The sequence below is a fragment of the Dasypus novemcinctus genome, chromosome 1, assembly GCF_030445035.2.
Source record: "Dasypus novemcinctus isolate mDasNov1 chromosome 1, mDasNov1.1.hap2, whole genome shotgun sequence".
Classification (NCBI taxonomy): Eukaryota; Metazoa; Chordata; class Mammalia; order Cingulata; family Dasypodidae; genus Dasypus; species Dasypus novemcinctus.
The window spans coordinates 103,323,992-103,342,992 of NC_080673.1; the positions used below are offsets into that span (position 1 = coordinate 103,323,992).

General features: G+C 37.7%; 1 pseudogene; it reads left to right on the plus strand.

The window, feature by feature from the left end:
- Window positions 1–19,001, plus strand: part of LOC101429291 (alcohol dehydrogenase E chain-like) — an 80,820-nt pseudogene extending 61,819 nt beyond the window's left edge.

Genomic DNA, 19,001 nt, shown 5'->3' on the forward strand with positions numbered 1-19,001 from the left:
AAACAATATAGGAGCAGGTGTGGCTCAAGCAGGTGAGATCCTACCTCCCATACAGGAGGTTCCAGTTCAGTTCCCGGTGTCTCCTGAAAAATTAAAACAAGCAACAAGCAAAACAAACAAACAAAAAAAAAAAACAACTCAGAGAAGCCAATGTGGCTCAGTGGTTGAGTGCCAGCTTCCCACATACTAGGTCCTGGGTTCATTCTCTGGCCCCCAGTACCTCAAAAAAATAAAATAAAATAAAGACAATATAATACCAATCTTGCTTAAGCTCTTCCAAAAAATTGAACAGGAAAGAATGTTACCACCCTTATTCCATGAAGCCAACATCACCCTAATAAGAAAACCAGATAAAGTGCTATGAAAAAAAAAAATTACAGACCCAATTCTCTAATGAATATAGATGCAAAAATCCTCAGATAACACCTGCAAAGCAAATCCAAAAGCACATCAAAAGAATAATACACCATGATCAAGTGGGTTTTATTCTAGGTATGAAGGATGTTTCAAAACAAGAAAATCAATTAATGTAAAAACTACATTAAAAATTGAAGAAGAAAAATCACATGAGCTTCTCAATTGATGAAGAAAAAGTGTTTGACAAAATACAGCACATTTTCTTGATAAAAACACTCCAAAAGATAGGAGTGGAAGGAAGCTTTCTCAAAATAGTAAAGTGCATGTATGAAAAACTTACCGCTAACATTATGCTCAACAGTGAAAGACAAGAAAAAAAGGTACCCAAATAGAAAAGGAAGAAGTAAGTAAAAGTTTCACTATTCCCTGATAACTATGATCCTGTATCTAGAAAATCCTGAAAAATCCACAACAAAGCTACTATAACTAACAGACAAGTTCAGCAAAGTAGCAGGATACAAGATTAATATACAAAATCAGTAGCATTTCTATGTGCTACTGATAAGCAATCTGAGGAGAAAATTTTTTAAATTCCATTTATAATAGCAAGTAAAAGAATCAAATATTTAGAAATAAATATAAGCATGGATATGTATTCAGAAGTATATGTATTCAAAAAACTACAAAACTGCTAAAAGAAACCTAAGACTTACATAAATGAAAGGACATTCTGTGTTCATGCAGGAGAAAACTAAATGCTATTAAGATGTCAATTCTACCCAAACTGATTTAAAGATTCAATCCCAACAAAAATCTCAACAGCCTTTTTTGCAGAAATCAAGAAGCAAATAATCAAATTTATTTGGAAGAGTAAGGGGTCCTGAATAGCCAAACATGTCTTTAGAAAGAAGAAAGAAATTGGAGGATTCTTACTTCCTGACTTTAAAGTATAATACTTAGCTACAATTGTAAAAATAAATTAAAAATAGCCTGCATGGTACTGGCTTAAAGATAGATTGATTAATGGAACTGAATCTAGATCTCAGAAAAGGACCCTCACATCTATGATCAAGAAACTTTTAACAAGGCTTTTAAGTGCTCCCAGCTGGTCTAAAAGGCTATTCAATAAATGGTGTTGGGAGAACTTGATATCTATATACATAAGAAAGAAAGAGGACCCTTATCTCACACCTTATACAAAAATTAACTAAAAATGGATCAAGGACCTAAATATAAAAGTTTCAACCATAAAAATCCTAGAAGAAAATGTAGGAAACATCTTCTAGATCTAGTGGTAGGTGGCAACAAAAGAAAAATAGATAAACAGGACCTCCTCAAAATTAAACATTTTGCACCTCAAAGGACTTTGTCAAACAGGTGAAAAGGCAAACAGCTCAATGGAAGAAAATATTTGGCAATCACATATCTGATAAGGGCTTTTTTTCTCCCCCTACCCCCTACCCTACTGTTTTTTTGCTGTCTGTGTCCATTCACTGTGTGATCTTCTGTTTATATTTCTCTTTTTGTCTTCTTTTCTAGTTTTTCTCCTCCAGGATTCACTGGGATTCAATCCTGATGTGGAGAGAGGTTCCCTGTCACTTGTGCAACCTCAGTTTCTGGTTTCTGTTGCACCTCACCTTGACTCTCCCCTTCATCTCTCTTTTGTTGCATCATCATCTTGCTACATGACTCACTTGTGTGGGCACTGGCTCACCACATGGGACCTGGCTCACCACATGAGGAAGTGGCTTGCTGTGTGGGCACACTTTTTTTTGTTTACCAGGAGGCCCCAGGGATTGAACCCAGGTCTTCCCATATAGTAGGTAGAAGTCCAATCACTTGAGCCTCATCCACTTCCACATTGTAAGGGTTTAATAGCCATGATATATAAGTCGATCACACAGCTCAACAATAAAAGACAAACTACCCAATTAAAAAAGGGCAAAAGACTTAAAAAGACAACTGTCCAAGGAAGAAATACAAATGCAAAAATAACACATGAAAAAATGTTCAACATCACTAGCGATTAGGGAAATGCAAATCAAAAATACAATGAGATACCATGTCACACCTATTAAACTGGCTGCTATTAAAAATTCAGAAAACTGTAAATGTTGGAGCGGATGTAGAGAGATAGGAACACTTATTCACGGTGGGTGGGAATGTAGAATGGTACAGCCACTGTGGAGGAGTTTGGCAATTCCTAAGGAAGTTGGATATAGACTTGCCATGGGACACACCTATACCATTACTAGGTATACCCAGAAGAACTGAGAGGAGAGACACAACAGACCTCTGCACACCAATGTTGATAGCAGTGTTATTCACAATTGCCAAAAGATAGAAACAACCCAGGTCTCCATCAATGGATGAATGAATAAACAAATTGTGGAGTATACACATGATGGAATATTATTCAGCAGTTAAAAGAAATTAAGGGTGAAACATATGACACCATGGATGAACCTGGAGGACATTAGGTTGAATGAAGCAAGTCAGACACAAAAGGAAAAGTACTGTATGACTGTGCTATGATGAACTAAATATATTGTGTAAACTAATGGAGTTAATAATTAGAATATAGGTCACCAGAAAATAGAATGAGGAATGGAAAACTGAGGGTTATCTGTGCAGAAATGGTAAAAAGGTTGTTTGTAAATCTTTGGAAATGAATAGAAATGGTGAAAGAACATCATAGTGTTTGTAACTAGCAGTGCTATGATATGGGTATGACAGTGGTTGAAAGAAAAGTCTAAGGACATGTACATGCCCTTTCCTAGAAGGAAAGCTAAAAAATATAACATGGGACTGCATAACATAGTGAAACCTTATGTGAAATATGAACATGGGTAATATTGCATGCGTAAGAATGTTTTTACAAAATGTAAATACAAATATACTAGAGAGACAGAAACAGAATAGCAACTATGTGTGACAGGGGAATCAGAGAGAGATTGAGAGGTGAGGAATTTTCTTGTTTGTTTATTATTATTATTATTGGATTAATAAAAATGCTTGAAGTGATGAATGCACAACTATGTACTTATAACAAATACTACTGATTGTACACTTTGGATGGATTTATGCTTTATTAATATGTGTCAACAGCTAACAGATGTGAAGATGGTCAACACCACACAAGAGAACCGAGAGTGCCTACAACTACAAGCAGGAGAATCACATCCATCAACCATGTGGGATCTAAACCCCTCTCTCAATTTAGAGGTGGAGTGTACATCACCATCCCAGAGTCCACAGGATGGAGGAATAAAATATGGATTAGAGTGGACTTACTGGTATTCTACTATAGAACAATTGTGACTCTAGCAGTGCAAGAAATTGTATCATTGATGTGGAGACAATGGCCATGGGATTTGCTGAGGGCAGGGAGAAGGAAGAAGAGATGTAATTTGGGGGTATTTTAGGGACTTGGAGTTGTCCTAAATGATATTGCAGGGAGAGATGCTGGATATTATATGTCCTGCCATAACCACTGAATGCACTGGGGGAGAGCGTAAACTACAACGTAAACTATAATTCATGCTGTACAGCAGTGCTCCAAAACGTATTCACCAAATGCAATGAATGTGCCACCATGATGAAAAAAGTTGTTGATGTGGGAGGAGTGGGGGTGGGGGGCGATGGGGGATATACGGAAACCTCTTATTTTTTTAATGTAACATTTTTTGTGATCTATGTGTCTTTAAAAAAAAAGACAATTTAAAAAATGTTTATTTGATTTGTTTAAAAAAAGTATATACACACTTGGACTTCCTAACTGAATAAAGTGCAAATACCCTTGCCTTTGTTTTCTGGGTTTTCTTCCTTTCCATGCTCCAGTCACCCCTGGCTCTACCTGTGCCATATTTGGTCTTGGATGAGTCAGCCTATCTGTTATAATGGGCTGTAAACTAGCAGGATCCATGGATCATCGGGGTGAATATCAACAAATACACCTTTGCAAAAGCCAAAGATTTAGCTGCCACCTAGTGTATCATCCCTCAAGGTTTAAGAAGTCCGTCCAACAAAGTTTTATTTAATATGGCAGGTGCTGGTACAGAATTTTGCTTTGAAGCCATTGAAAATCCAGACACTGTGGGATGTGATCCTCTGGAGTGAAAATTACCCATATTTCTACCAGTGATCATCTTAGATTTAATTTAATGGAAATTCTTAAATTTCATTCACCTTCCCCTATTTCAGTTTCATTGTAACGCATGACATCCTATCTGGTACCCTCTGCCTACTCTTACAAATCTGTTCATTCTTCCAGACTGAGAGGTCTTCTCATTCCCTGTTTGATCACACCATTCCTTCAAATAAGCCGACACCTTGCAAGAAGCAGGACAGTAACACTGTGTAATGATTTCTGACAAAACTATTTCATAGCAAGAAACAGCTTGGCAAGTATTACTTCCAAGCCAAGATATTTAAGCTAAACAGAAATTTGATGACCCTATAAAACAAGGAGCTTTGTACTTTCAACAAAGTCTTTCATGTTCAATATGAAATAAACTGCCAAGGAAAATATTTATTAATTTTGATAAAATGGTTTCTTTTCCAAAAATTACAGAAAAAAAAGTGGCTGGATCTCTGGATGATCGTGGTTTATAAAAAATAGAGATTGGGTGGAAGTTATTACAGCATCTGAGACTTATATTTTTGCCAATTAGAAGAAATTATGTTTTATTAGTTTGCATAGAAACCCAAGAACTGTCTATTACAACCTGTGTCTTTCTCCCATCATATGAAAGCTTTCATTCCTCACTGGACCTAAATTCCCTTATCTGTAAAAAGAATATAGTAAAAGCTTTTTCACAGCCTTACACTGAGAAATAACCTTTGACAATAACGAATGGAAACAGGTCTGTCAATTTGCTAGCACAAAGTGCTATACAAATATTTTATTGCCCCCTTCAGTGTCTCAAAGAAAATGTTTACTACAATTACCTGTGTCAGTGATGGTTCTGATCAAAATTATTAGTAGTATTACCATGATGTGGGTATTAATTTCATTTTGGCTATTTCCATTTATTGAGTCTTAAGTACCAGGTACTGTACCAGGCAGAACACAATGTCTTATATATGTTTCACTTATAAATAAAAGTTATTTCAAGTGAAGAAAGGGAGAAACATAAAAGACCACAGGCCATTCAGCAGTCAGGCTGAGACTGAAACTCAGATCCAACTCATAAGTATGACTTTCAACCACTACACTGTCTGTCATTGCTTTTTTTTTTCCTCTCCCCTTCTCCCTCCACCCCAGTTGTCTGTTCTCTGTGTCTATTTGCTGTGTGTCCTTCTTTGTCTGTTTCTGTTGTTGTCAGCGGCACGGATTCTTTTTGTTGCATCATCTTGTTGTGTCAGCTCTCCATGTGTGCGGCACCATTCCTGGGCAGGCTGCACTTTCTTTCACACTGGGCAGCTCTCCTTACGGGGTGCACTCCTTGTGCGTGGGGCTCCCCTATGCAGGGACACCCCTGCGTGGCAGGGCACTCCTTGCACGCATCAGCACTGCACGTGGGCCAGCTCCACACGGGTCAAGGAGGTCCGGGGTGTGAACCGCAGACCTCCCATGTGGTAAGTGGATGCCCTAACCACTGGGCCAAGTTCGCTTCCCTGTCATTGCTTTTTTTCAGCAAATCGATTGCATTGATACGTATTAACAAAACATACAATTCATCCAAAGTGTACAATCAATGGTATTTAGTATAATAACATAGTTGTGCATTCATCATTTCAATCATTATTAGAGCATTTTCATTATTTCAATAATAATAAACCAAAAACAGTCAAACAAGAAAATTCCTCATCTCTCAATCTCTTTGTTTGCCCTGCTGTACATAGCTGCTATTTCTGGCTATGCTTGCACAATTATTTATTTGTTTATTAAGTAGTTTTATTGAGATATATTTACATACCATTTGATCTATCCAAAGTGTATAATCTATGGCTTTTAATATAATCACAATGTTCTACATTCATCATCTCAAAAAATTTAGAACAATTTCATACTCCAAAAAGAAAGACTCCACACCCCTTAACATTCCTTCCTCAGTCCTACATAACCACTAATCTACTTTCATCTTTATAAATTGATTTATATTTACATTTTATATAAATGGAACCATACAATATGTAGTACTCTTTGTCTGATCTCCGTCACTTAATATAATGTTCTGGAGTTTTTTTGCTATGATAATAACATTTTGTGGTATTAACTTGCATTTTTTCACCTTCAAAGAAAAATGGTCTTATATATGCAATTTTACCCATATTTATATTTCTCATAATATACTTATATTTCACATAATATTTTAGCTCATAATAGCATAATCATACAGTATTTGTTATTTTGTGTCTGGCTTGGTTCACTCACCATAATGTCCTCCAGGTTCATCCATGTTGTCATATGTTTCACAACTTCATTTCTTCTTACTGCTGCGTAATATTTCATCATGTGTATACTCTGCAATTTGTTTATCCATTCACCCATTGATGGATACCTGGGTTGTTTCTTCCTTTTGACAATTGTGAATACCACCACACATACATTGGTGTGCAGATGTCTGTTTGTCTCTGCTTTCAGTTCTTCTGGGTATATACCTAGTAGTGGTATTGCCAGGTCCCATGGCAAGTCTATATTCAACTTCCTTAGGAATTGCCAAACAGTCCTTCACAGTGGCTGTACCATTCTACATTCCCACCCACTGTGAATAAGTGTTCCTATCTCTCTACATCCGCTCCAACATTTACAGTTTTCTGAATTTTTAATAGCAGCCAGTTTAATAGGTGTGACATGATATCTCACTGTATTTTTGATTTGCATTTCCCTAATCACTAGTGATGTTGAACATTTTTTCATGTGCTGTTTTGGCATTTGTATTTCTTCTTTGGAAAGTTGTCTTTTTAAGTCTTTTGCCCATTTTTTAATCAGGTAGTCTGTCTTTTTATTGTTGAGTTGTATGATCTTATATATCATGACTATTAAATGCTTATCAGATATGTGATCGCCAAATATTTTCTCCATTGAATTGGCTGCCTTTTCACACTTTTGACAAAGTCCTTCAAGGTGTAAAATTGTTGAATTTTGAGGAGGTCCCATTTTTCTGTTTTTTTTTCTTTTGTTGCTTGTGCTTCAGGTTAAAGGTTTATGAAACTACCACCTACCACAAGATCTTGAAGATGTTTTCCTACATTTTCTTCTAGAAGTTTTATGGTTGTTGTTTTTATAATTAGGTCCTTGATCCATTTTTAGTTAATTTTTGTATAAGGTGTGAGATAGGGGTCTTCTTTCTTTCTTTTGGATATGACTATCCAGTTCTCCCAGCACCATTTGTTGAATAGACTGTTCTGACCCAGGTGGGAAGGCTTAACAGCCTTGTCAAAAATCACTTGACTGTAGATGTGAAGGTCAATTTCTGAGTTCTGAGTTCTCAATTTGGTTCCATTAGTCAATCTGTTTGTTCTTATGCCAGGACCATGCTCTCTTTACCACTGTAGCTAAATAATATACTTTAAAGTGAAAGTCCTACAATTTCATTCTTCTTTTTAAAGACACTTTTGTCTAGTCAAGGCCCCTTACCCTTTCAAATAAACTTGATTATTGGCTTTTTGATTTCTGCAAAAAAGGCTGTTGGGATCTTTATTGGGATTGTGTTGAATCTGTAAATCAGTTTGGGTAGAATTAATATGTTAGCAATATTTAGTCTTCCAATCCATGAATACGGAATATCCTTCCATTTATTTAAGTCTTCTTTAGTTTCTTTTAGAATTGCTTTATAGTTTTCTGAATATAGGTCCTTTATATCTTTGGTTAAGTTTATTCCAAAATATTTTATTGTGTTAGTTGCTACCATAAATGGAATTTTTAAAAATTTTCTCTTCAGATTGCACACCGGCAGTGTACAGAAAAGCTATTGACTTTTGTGTATTAATCTTGTATCCTGCCACTTTGCTTAATTCACCTATTAATTTTAGTAGCATTGTTGTAGATTTTTCAGGATATTCTAGATATAGGATCATGTCATCAGTGAATAGTAAAAGTTTTACTTCTTCCTTTCCCATTTGGGTACTTTTAATTTCTTTGTCTAGTCTAATTGCTCTAGCTAGAACTTCTAGCACGATATTGAATAATAATGGTGATAGTTGGCATCCTTGCCTTGTTCCTGATCTCAGCTGGAAATCTTTCAGTCTTTCACTGTTGAGAATAATGCTAGCTGTAGGTTTTTCATGCTTTGTTTTGCCATATTAAGAAAGTGTCCTTCTAGTCCCATCTTTTGGAGTGTTTTTATCAATAAAAGGTGCTGTATTTTGTCAAATACCTTTTCTGCATCAGTAGAGAGAATCATATGATTTTTCTTCTTCAATGAATCAACGTGGTTTAATACACTAACTGATTTTCTTGTGTTGAACCACCCTTGAATATCTGGCATAAAACCCACTTGATCATGGTGTATAATTCTTTTAAGGTGCTTTTGGATTCTGTTTGCAAGTACTTTGTTGAGGATTTTTGCATCTATATTCATTAGAGATATTGGGCTATAATTTTCTTTTTTTGTAGTATTTTATCTGGTTTCGGTATTTGGGTGATGTTGGCTTCACAGAATGAGTTTGGTAGTATCCTTTTTTGTTCAAGTTTTTTAAAGAGTTTGAACAAGATTGGTATTAAGTCATCTTTGAATTATTGATAGAATTCACCTGTGAAGCCATCTGGTCTTGAGCTTTCCATCTTTGGGAGCTTTTTGATGACTGTTTCAATCTCTTAATTTGTGGTTGCTTTGTTGAGGTCTTCTATTTCTTCTAGGGTCAGTGGAGGTTGTTCCTGTGTTTCTAGTAATTTGTCCATCTCATCTACATTGTCTAGGATTTTGGCATACAGTTGTTCATAGTATCCTCTTATGATCTCACTTATTTCGGTGGGGTCAGCCCTCTCATTTCTAATTTTATTTATTTGCATCTTCTCTTTTTTTTCCTTGTCAGTCTAGCTAAGGGTTTGTCAATTTTGTTGATCTCAAAGAACCAAATCTGGCCTTCTTGATTCTCTCTTTTGGTTTTGGTTTTGGTCCTTGAATTCATTATTTATGTTCTTATCCTGCCTATTTCTTTCCTTCAGCTTGGTTCTTTTCCTAGTTCCTCCAGGTATGCTGTTATAGCTTCAATTTTAGCTCTTTCTTGTTTTTTAATGTAAGCATTAAGGGCTATAAATTTTCCTCTCAGCAACGCCTTTGTGGTATCCCATAGGTTTTAATATTTTGTGTTCTCATTTTCATTCATCTCAAGATATTTGCTGAATTCTCTTGCAATTTCTTCTTTGACCCACTGATTATTTAAGTGTGTTGTTTAATCTCCATATATTGATGAATTTTTCTTTTCTGTCCATTACTGATTTCAGCTTCATTCTGTTATGATCAGAGAAAGTGTTCTGTATAATTTCAATCTTTTTCAATTTATTAAGACCTGTCTTGTGAGCCAATATAGGGTCTATCAATATCATTGATTTAATGTCTTAAATCCTGTATCTCTTCAGGATATTTGGCTTGTTCCTTTGACTGGGCCATCTCTTTCTGTTTCCTAGTATGGCTTGCAATTTTTTGCTGATGTCTAGGCATTTTAATCTGTTGGAGAATTTACTCTGATGGCCAATTTCTCTCTCTTGTCTATTGTTACTTTTTCAAAGCTATTCTTCCCCTAGTTGAAGAGCTTGGCTGGAATGTAGAAAACAAAGGCACAGTGATCTTGCAGGAAGAGACTGGCTGTTTTCATGGCTACACTTTTAACATAGGAATGCAGCAATTAAGACTTTCGAGTCAACAGGACAAAGCTGTCCCAGGCAGGGAGAAATATGAGCAAACACACTTTTCAGTTTGAAAGGGATACTAAATCTTTGTACTCTGAAATAAGTTCTTTAATTTATGAGTATTGTTAATGTGTAGCTACACTGCTTGTGCTCACAATAGCTTGAGTATATATAATGCCACTTGGAGATAATAAAGTTGTCTGAGGAGTCTCTACTCGCAGACCCCCTGATCTCAGCTCTCTCTCTTTCTTTCTCTTTGTTTCATTCCCAATACCCTTGGGACCCAAATCTCCAACAATTTGATTCAACTTATCTTAAGTCTTTAAAATTGCCCACGTAAAGTTATCAAAGTTGTTCCAGGGATTCACTAATGGGGTGTAGATTTTCTCCCAGAAGTTAGAGAACAGAGAGACCCAACTGCAGTTTTTGTCCATGCAATTTGAAAATCAGCCAGCAGCTGGTGCTCATGGGCACACCTTTCCACAGAGGTATTTCATTTTTAATATAGCTCACCCCAGGTAAACTTTTACTTGTTTTTCATCTTATATAACCTAGCCTCAGGCCATCCCTTCGAATATCTCCTTGGCTCTCACCTAGATTCCCAAAAGAACTTCTAATTCTTCTTCAATTGGGCTGGACAATTCATTCTCAGCATTTCACATTATTTGGTTTCATAACTAAACCATCTATGGGCTTAGCAGGGAAAAAAAATAGGAGGTGGTAAGTTTTGTTATTTATCAGTATTCACATCCCTATAGGAGGTAGCTGTGCTATTAAGTAACTAAACTGTTTTTTATTCCATTCTCCACAGAAATGCAGGGAAAAAACTGTGTAGCCTCTTACTAAGGTGGCCCATATGTTCTTTCCTCCAAGCACTGGTTGAGGGGAAGAAAATATTTAATAATTTGTGGCATCAATTCCTTCTACCCAGGCCTCCTCGACTCTCTTACCAAGTCCCTCTTTATTCTAAGAACTAATAACTAAGGTTAAAGTTAAAACCCTCTTGGAATGTGACTTCCTTCCCTATTGCATAGATATAAAGTCTCTTACCAACCCTCTCTCTCCATACAACAGATGGCTCCTAAAATCTCTTCCACTCTAGCTTGGGTTCCCCTAAGTCTAGAGCCACTGGATCAGACAGGGCCACCTCTGTGTCAGAAGATCTTGGGAGATTAGGAAATGGAATGCTATTTTTACCTAAACCCAATAGCTTCATGATTTAAGATTAGCCAGGAAGGTGGACTGCATCCCCAGATTCTCTCTCTCATCATAACTATCTCCTGATGTTTCTGATTCCCAAACTGAAAAGAAGCTTGATAAAGTGGGCTTCCTATCTGTCTTTCCCTTCGGAATGTCTGTTACCTGCAAATAGAGGGGATAGGCACTCTCAAATCTATTTACTCTGGATTTGGAATGACTCATCTCTATGGTCCCAAGTCTAAACTGGAATTTCCATTCCCAACTTTGCTCTGCTCTTCCCAGTTAAAGCATCTTCTCCCTCTTCCCCACTTAAGTTTACTAACAGTAAGAACTTGTAGGAGTCTTCAGGTCTTTGGAAGTCTGAGCTTTCCCAGAAATGTTTTGCTATAAATAGCATCCACAATCTTTGCTCCAATAAAGTTCAATTCTTTAAGCTACCAGTACTTGTGAAATTGATCACATATCAACAGAAAGGAGAAAAAAAAACCTCTGCATTTGTGATCAGATTAGAGAGACTTGCACAATATGCTGCAACATAAAGAGCCATTTAAAATAGCTTAAGGAATTGGTCTTTATTGGAGCTATTCTATTTTAAGCCGCTAAGCCATGCACAACTAATACACTGGTGGTAAAAGGAGTTATAAAACCCCTTGGCATTCTGTTGCATCACAGTTATTAAGATTCTCACCTGCAGTGGACTGAAATGGAATACACCTCTCAGGATATACACTACCTCATGCAATATCTTAAGCACTTGAGAGATAAGATAGCAATCATAATTATAAGGACTGTGGATTCCTTATATATAAAGGAAAAGCTGACAGCTTGAGTCAGCCAATCAGCAACTAAGAGCATATGTGAAAGCTATAAAACCTTTATTACAGCATTTAAAAATTCCCTTATCTCCTATTACCAGACAGTAAATAGAGCTGAAAATCAGGTCTAGGACACAATTATGAGATTATTCAAATTGCAGAGAAAGCCTAATCTACAACCACTGCAAATCTCCAACCCTAAAATTGATAGGGACGGAGTGGGATCTTGAGGCTAAGTTGGGAATATCTGGGTTGATGCACTTGAGAACTTTGAACCCTTAATTCTCCTGAACGGTTTAAGCCTAAAGAAGTGGCCCACCCCCTTGCTACCATATAGCAGCCTCTCCTTGACTGGAAACCAGAGGCATTTTACCAATGGTGATATATCACAAGATGAGACTTACCCTCCTAAATGGCTCCCTCATAGTTTCTCAGTCAATAACTAAAATCAAGTCTCAGATTGACTAGGGAAATATCTTTCCCCAAAATGCTACAGAACCTGGCTCCCATGTACCAGTAGAAACTGGGAAAGTGTGTTCAAAATCAATCTTGAGAGTGCTGAACCAGGTGAATAGAATATAAGGGAGAGCTTGTTGAAATGGAAGCAATCTTCTATAACCTGGGATTTACTGTCCTGATAAAGATACTTGGAATCATTTCTATGTTGCTGGAATGACTCCTTAGAAGTTGGGGGAAAAAATGGAGCAGGTATAGCTCAATAGTTGAACGCTCACTTCACATATATGAGTTTCCAGGTTCAATCCCCAGTACCTCTTAAAATAATTAATTTAATTTAATTAATAAAATAACATGTGGAAAAAATAATGGCCTACAATAAATGAGGTAGAGACACCAGAACTGCTTTGGAATAGTGTTGAGAAGGAGTCAAGAGGCTCAGAGAAGTAGGCATGTTAGAATGGAACTATCATAGAAGACCTGAAAAACCCACCAGATGATATGTTCCTCAGGAGAATACAGAGGGGACACTCCTTTCACTAAAGCAATAAGAAATGCACTAGTAGGAGTGGAGGGTGGGATGCTCCTGGCATCACTAAGAAGCTCAGTAGTGTCTGAACTCTGATAGCCAGGCATAACCAGAGGGTAGATCTATATTGTCAGTAGGTATGACAGGATAGTGAAATAGCAAAGGCCAGGAGGCAGCACTTAACCATCAGAAGCAAAATGAGTATCATTATCCTAGGAGGCAAGAAAGGCTGAATGACAACTGACCCTGAGCTCTGACCTACAGGGCTCTATGGCAATGGCTAATAGGTCATGGTATTCCTAGAGCTGAGAGGTATGAGGATACTGCTTTACCTATGCATCCAAGAAAGATCAATAATGGGTGGGCCAAAGATTGATGGTTAATGTCAGCTGCCACATTAGAAAATCACAATTGTTCCACCCAGTTTCCAAATCTGAACCAGTTCTCAGACCCAGAACACATCAACTGAACAGGAAGTATATTGTGGCAGTTTGATATTATTTATGAATCCCAAAAAAAGAAAAATTGTTTGTAAATTAGTCTGTTCCTCTAGGTGTGATACCATTTGATTGTATTAAATTCAAAGGTTTTAAGTTCACCTGATAAAAGATTAGGGCTTTGATTTGACCATGACAATAGGGCATGACTCAGGGCCTAGTCCCTGCCTCCTGGTTGGGCTGATAGAAATGGACACTTACATGGAAGAGGAGAGAGCTCTGTCATGTTTGATCCTGGGTCCCCTGGACAAGAGGAGCCATTCGCCTGATAGTTTGCTGCTGAAGAGAACAGAGCAGCTGAGCAGCTGACAAGGCCTGGAAAGAAATGAGCCCTATGCCAAAGTGATGCAGGAAACACTGAGAGATGAGGCCTATGCCAAGCCTACAGCTGAGGTCAGAAAAAGCTGGGCCTATGGAGCCTTAAGGGGAAGAAGGCCCGAGAGACCAGGCAGAGATTGCCCACCATCTTGCTCCAACACGTGGCAACAGACTTTGGTGAGAAAGCAACCTTGAGTTGTACTCTTTAGGGCCTTGTAACTATAAGCTTTTACCCCAAATAAATACCCTTTATAAAAGCCAACAGAATTTGATAATATATATATATAATCAATTCCTCTATTCCATCCCCACATGGAAAAACCAGTACACTACATGGGGAAAGGGAGAATACCCATATCTTCTGAGAATTGTCTGGTAAATAATCTGAGCTAATATTTATACTAGGGTAACCAAAATGGTTGTATGGTCTCTTATTAAAGTTCTGTCAAAGATAAGGTATGACAGTTTTGGTTTTTTAAAAAAAATTTTTTTACATATTTAAATAATATTTTTATTTGAAGTTAATATACTTTAACATCCATGATCTGTTCTTTAAACGAAATGTTTAGATAAAAACTTAACCTGACACTTGGTAAAAATGATAGAGATGGCAGAAACAGTGATTGATTCTTCAGGCCACTTATTAACTACAGAAAGCACTTAATACACAATATTCTAGTGTCCCAATCTTTATTCCTCTTTTATGCCTCTCTGCTACTGCTTCATTATCCAATCTGAAACTATGACTGTTTTGGTTCCAGTTTGAGAGGTATTTAATTAAAACTGCAAGACAATTTATTGAAGAATTTATGGGGAAAACATATGAGCTAAAGTCTTTAAAATATTTTCTTTGAAATCTTTTTATTTGTATGATTGATTATTTTCTCTACATTGAAAAATAAAGAGAAACATACATATAAAGCTGGTAAATCACTTAAATTCAGGAATCTAGCCCCATGTTTAAACTTGTAAATTCAGCTAGGAAAAAATGAATTTTCCTTACTTGTAGACCTCTACATGCGAAAATGTACTTGGTTGCTACCATGGACAAAGAAATAAATACTTCCACTTCTCTGATGATTTTTGCATCCAGCAAGTGATCATTTATACCAGGTATGATGGTTAAGTTCATGTGTCAACCTGGCCAGGTCAAACAAGCTCTGGTCTGATTATTACTGTAAAGATAATTTGTGGACTTAAATCGTCAACAAGTCGATTGCTTCTATGGTTGATTATATATACAATCAACTGAGGAGACTGCCTTCAACAATGAAAGATATCACTTTCAATCAGTTGAAGGCCTAAAAAGGAGAAGTTAGAAGGGAGAATTTCCATCTCTGCTTCAGCCAACCAGCTGCTCCTGGGGAATTCATTGAAAACCTTAAATCAGAGTTGCCAGTTTGTGGCCTGCCCTATGGAATTTGGACTTGCCCATCCCCATAGTCATGTGAACCAATTTCTATTTTTAAAAATCTCATAGTATTTACATTATATCTATACACACTCATATATACATACTTTTGGTAAAATTACTACTTCATCCTATGTCTCTGTCGTACCTTGCATTCTACCTCTAGATGAAATGTATATATTGATTTATGCAGTGGTCTATATTTGTTATTTCTTGGTACACAATAAATTACCCCAAAACTTAGGTGTCCCAAGCAATCATGAATTCAATATCAGCTTAACTGGGTGTTTCCATCTCAGGGACCTTGAGGGTAGAATGAACTTGTCAACAGGGGCTGTGGCCACCTGACAGTTTAAACTGGGGCTGGAAAAAAGAAAAACTGGGGCTGGAGGTGGCTCCAGCCAAGATGGCTCACTCATATGGTTGGCAAAGTATCACAGGCTTTGGTGAGAGTCTTCAGTTCCTCCCCCTGGACCTGGTCATAGGGCTACTTGGGTAACCCCGTGATATGGAAGCAGACTTCTCCCAGAGAAGTGATCCAAGACACAGTGAGACAGAAGCCACAATGTCTTTTATGACCTAACCTTAGAAGTCACACTCCATCATTTCCACAATATCCTATGAAATACACAGATCAGCCCTATTCAATGTGGAAAAGGCCTACAAAAGGGCATGAATACTGGGTCGCAAGGATCACTGGAGCCATATTGGAAAGTGGCTACCACATGATTCCACCCCTTATCCAAGCAATTGAGGACAGGGATGGAGTCAGTCTAGTAGTCATGCAAACTGTCCTAGTTAGATACAATAGGGAGCACTGAATTTAACTGAGATGGATTATGTGAAATGGCAGCAACAAATAAGGTTAAAGGGAAAAGAATAAAATCAGGGGGGAAATGTAATATGTGAAAATAGCCATCAACTCAACAAATGTCCTGACTTGCCCAGGTTTAGGAATGCCCAAATCAGTTTCAACTCTATCTTACTGCCTCTCATGACATAAAATTTAGCTTAGGCTTAAGTTAAAATAAGCATTATTGGATTTGGTAAAAAGCACACAAATTTAACCACCAAAGGAATTTTGCCTTCATCCTTTGCTAGGTATTTTAGTTAGGATCCACTAAGGAGACAGAAACCGTATCAGCTATTTGAACAGAGGGAATGTAATATAAAGAATTTATTAAGAAACAATAAAGTTAACTAGGCAACTGAAAAGGCAAGAGGGAACACTAAATTACCATAAAGGTAGCAATTGTAGCAAGTGTTACAATTTAGGACTAAGAGCAAACAGAAAAGGTTGGATTTATTAAAACTTAGAAGTTCAGGAGAGGGTGCCAACAGAACTGAAACTCAGACCTCTGAGGAGGAGGTTCTGGCTGCCTGGTTTCTCCAAAGAGACATAACAGGGCTGCTTCTACAAGAACTGGAAAAACGTCAGACTGGATTCAGCTGTTGCTGTGGGAAGAAGCTGCTGTTACTGGAGTAAAAAAATGATGCTGGATGACAATCATGCACAAGGAGAAAACAGAAACTCATAGATCAGAAACACAAGAGAGCAAATCCTTCCTTCTCCAGCCTTCCACTCTCCCCACAGTGCTCCTTTTTGGCAGAGACTAACATGGAGCCAGCTGGCAAAGCAGAATTGGGGTTTAGAGTCCCAGCATTACAAAGAAGAGCATAGAAGGGAGTTTAAAGCTTAGGCAATATTAATAATTGACATACTGAAGGAGCATATGGAGCAGGACAGACACTTAACAATGGCGTCCACCATGTGTTAGGCACTTGTGATCCTTGTACAAATTATATTGCCAGGGACAGTCTAGTCACACTCTTTTTATGTCCAGGCTGATGTTTGGACATAAGCCGCTAGCAATTCAGCATGTGAGAGACACTTGGAGTTTCCCAAGTACCTACAGAACTGTCAGTGTTCGACTGACAACATTGCTAGAGATTCGACTTAAACAGAAGTGCTCACTTTAGAACAGAAGGTAAGGGAGGGGAAAGAGAGAATATAAGCACTTTTATCCCCACCCACATCTACAAGTATTCAGTGATTGTTTGTTATGAGCACTCTGATGACCTAAAAAATTAGGGACGTTTGTTTTTGTACTTAAAAGTATGTCCTTTCTAGTATCCCAGATTTTTTTCTTTGTATTCTGATAGCTAGAGTGCTAGATAGCTATCCAGTTATCAGATAGCAGGAAGGGAAGAATTGAAGCATATAAAGACCTGTGGGCATTTATCAAAAGATAATCATATTGGTTATCTTTTTCACTTACCTTGTGAAAAGTATTACATTTTAATTTACATCTTAAACAAATGTGTGGTATTTGTGTAATTTTAAAAATATAAAAAACTAGGTCTTTAAGATCTCTAACAACATGCTTTTCTTAACTAATATCTACAACTCTTGAGGCACCTCACTGTATTTTCCAAACTGGGTTCAAATTCCTCTTCGCCTGCTACTGAATCACCTCTCCCTGAGTATGATCTGCTTCCAACAGCAATTGTCTTCAGCAGTCTGGTAGACATTGCTCCAACTGTTTTCTTTTAATGCACAGACTCAATTATATGGGAGTTTTCTCACAAACTCCAGTCAAACCTACAAATAGCCATGAACCTACAAAACACATAATAACAATATACAAAATCTAAGATTAGAGTTTTTTACGAGAAATAAATAAATAAATAAATAAATATATATAACAACACTCGTGCTACATAAGCCAAATTTGATTTTCATTATTTAAAGAGGGTTCTGTATACAAATGCTGCTGACCCTGGTCATTAATAATCATAAACAAATAATATTTGTATAATTTCTGTACACCAGGCATTGTTGGTAGGCACCATGAAAATGAGAATGAACAAAATAGATGTGGTCTTTTACAAAAGTTCATGGATCTTACAGTCTCCTAAGGAAGTCAGACATTAAACATGTAAACAAACACATACTTTAAAGGTGTGATAAATATTTTTAAAAGAAGATAATTGGTTCCTGCAGTGAATTAAAATAAATGGGAATATTTCATACCATCATGCTATCTCAGCATCTCTCATCCTGTCATTAATACCATAAGGAACTTGTGTGTGTGTGACATCTGGGGACATTTTTATTGGGGAAGCCAGAGAAAATTTAACGACGGATTTTGAAGGCAAAACTTCTTAGATCACTATTGGGCAAACGGAGAGGTGTTATCGTCACAGCACTTCTTCGAGGAAGATCAACCAAGGATGGCGTGGATCTCAGCTGAAGATACGGAGCTTCCTGATTTCAAGAGCCGGCTGCGAAGAGGGAGCCACAGCACGACGAACCCACTGCCCGCAGCTTTTGAAAGCAGGGAGGAGGCGCCATCTGGCGGCGCACGACGAGTGCGACGTTCAAAGCGTCCTCGCTGTGGTCGTCTCGGGCTCCCTAGCCCGCACAGCAAAGGGAAACCCGCGAAGAGGATGGCGGGGCGGGCGCGGGCCAGGCTCCTCCTCCAAGCCCTCGTCAGCCCCGCCTAGAGTGCGTCTGGCTTCCGGGTCTGGTCCGAGCCAGTGCGGGCGCGCCCGGCTTGAAGGTGCTGAGTTCTGGGTCCGTGTCGGGGGCGGGCCGAGAATAGATGAGGATAGATGA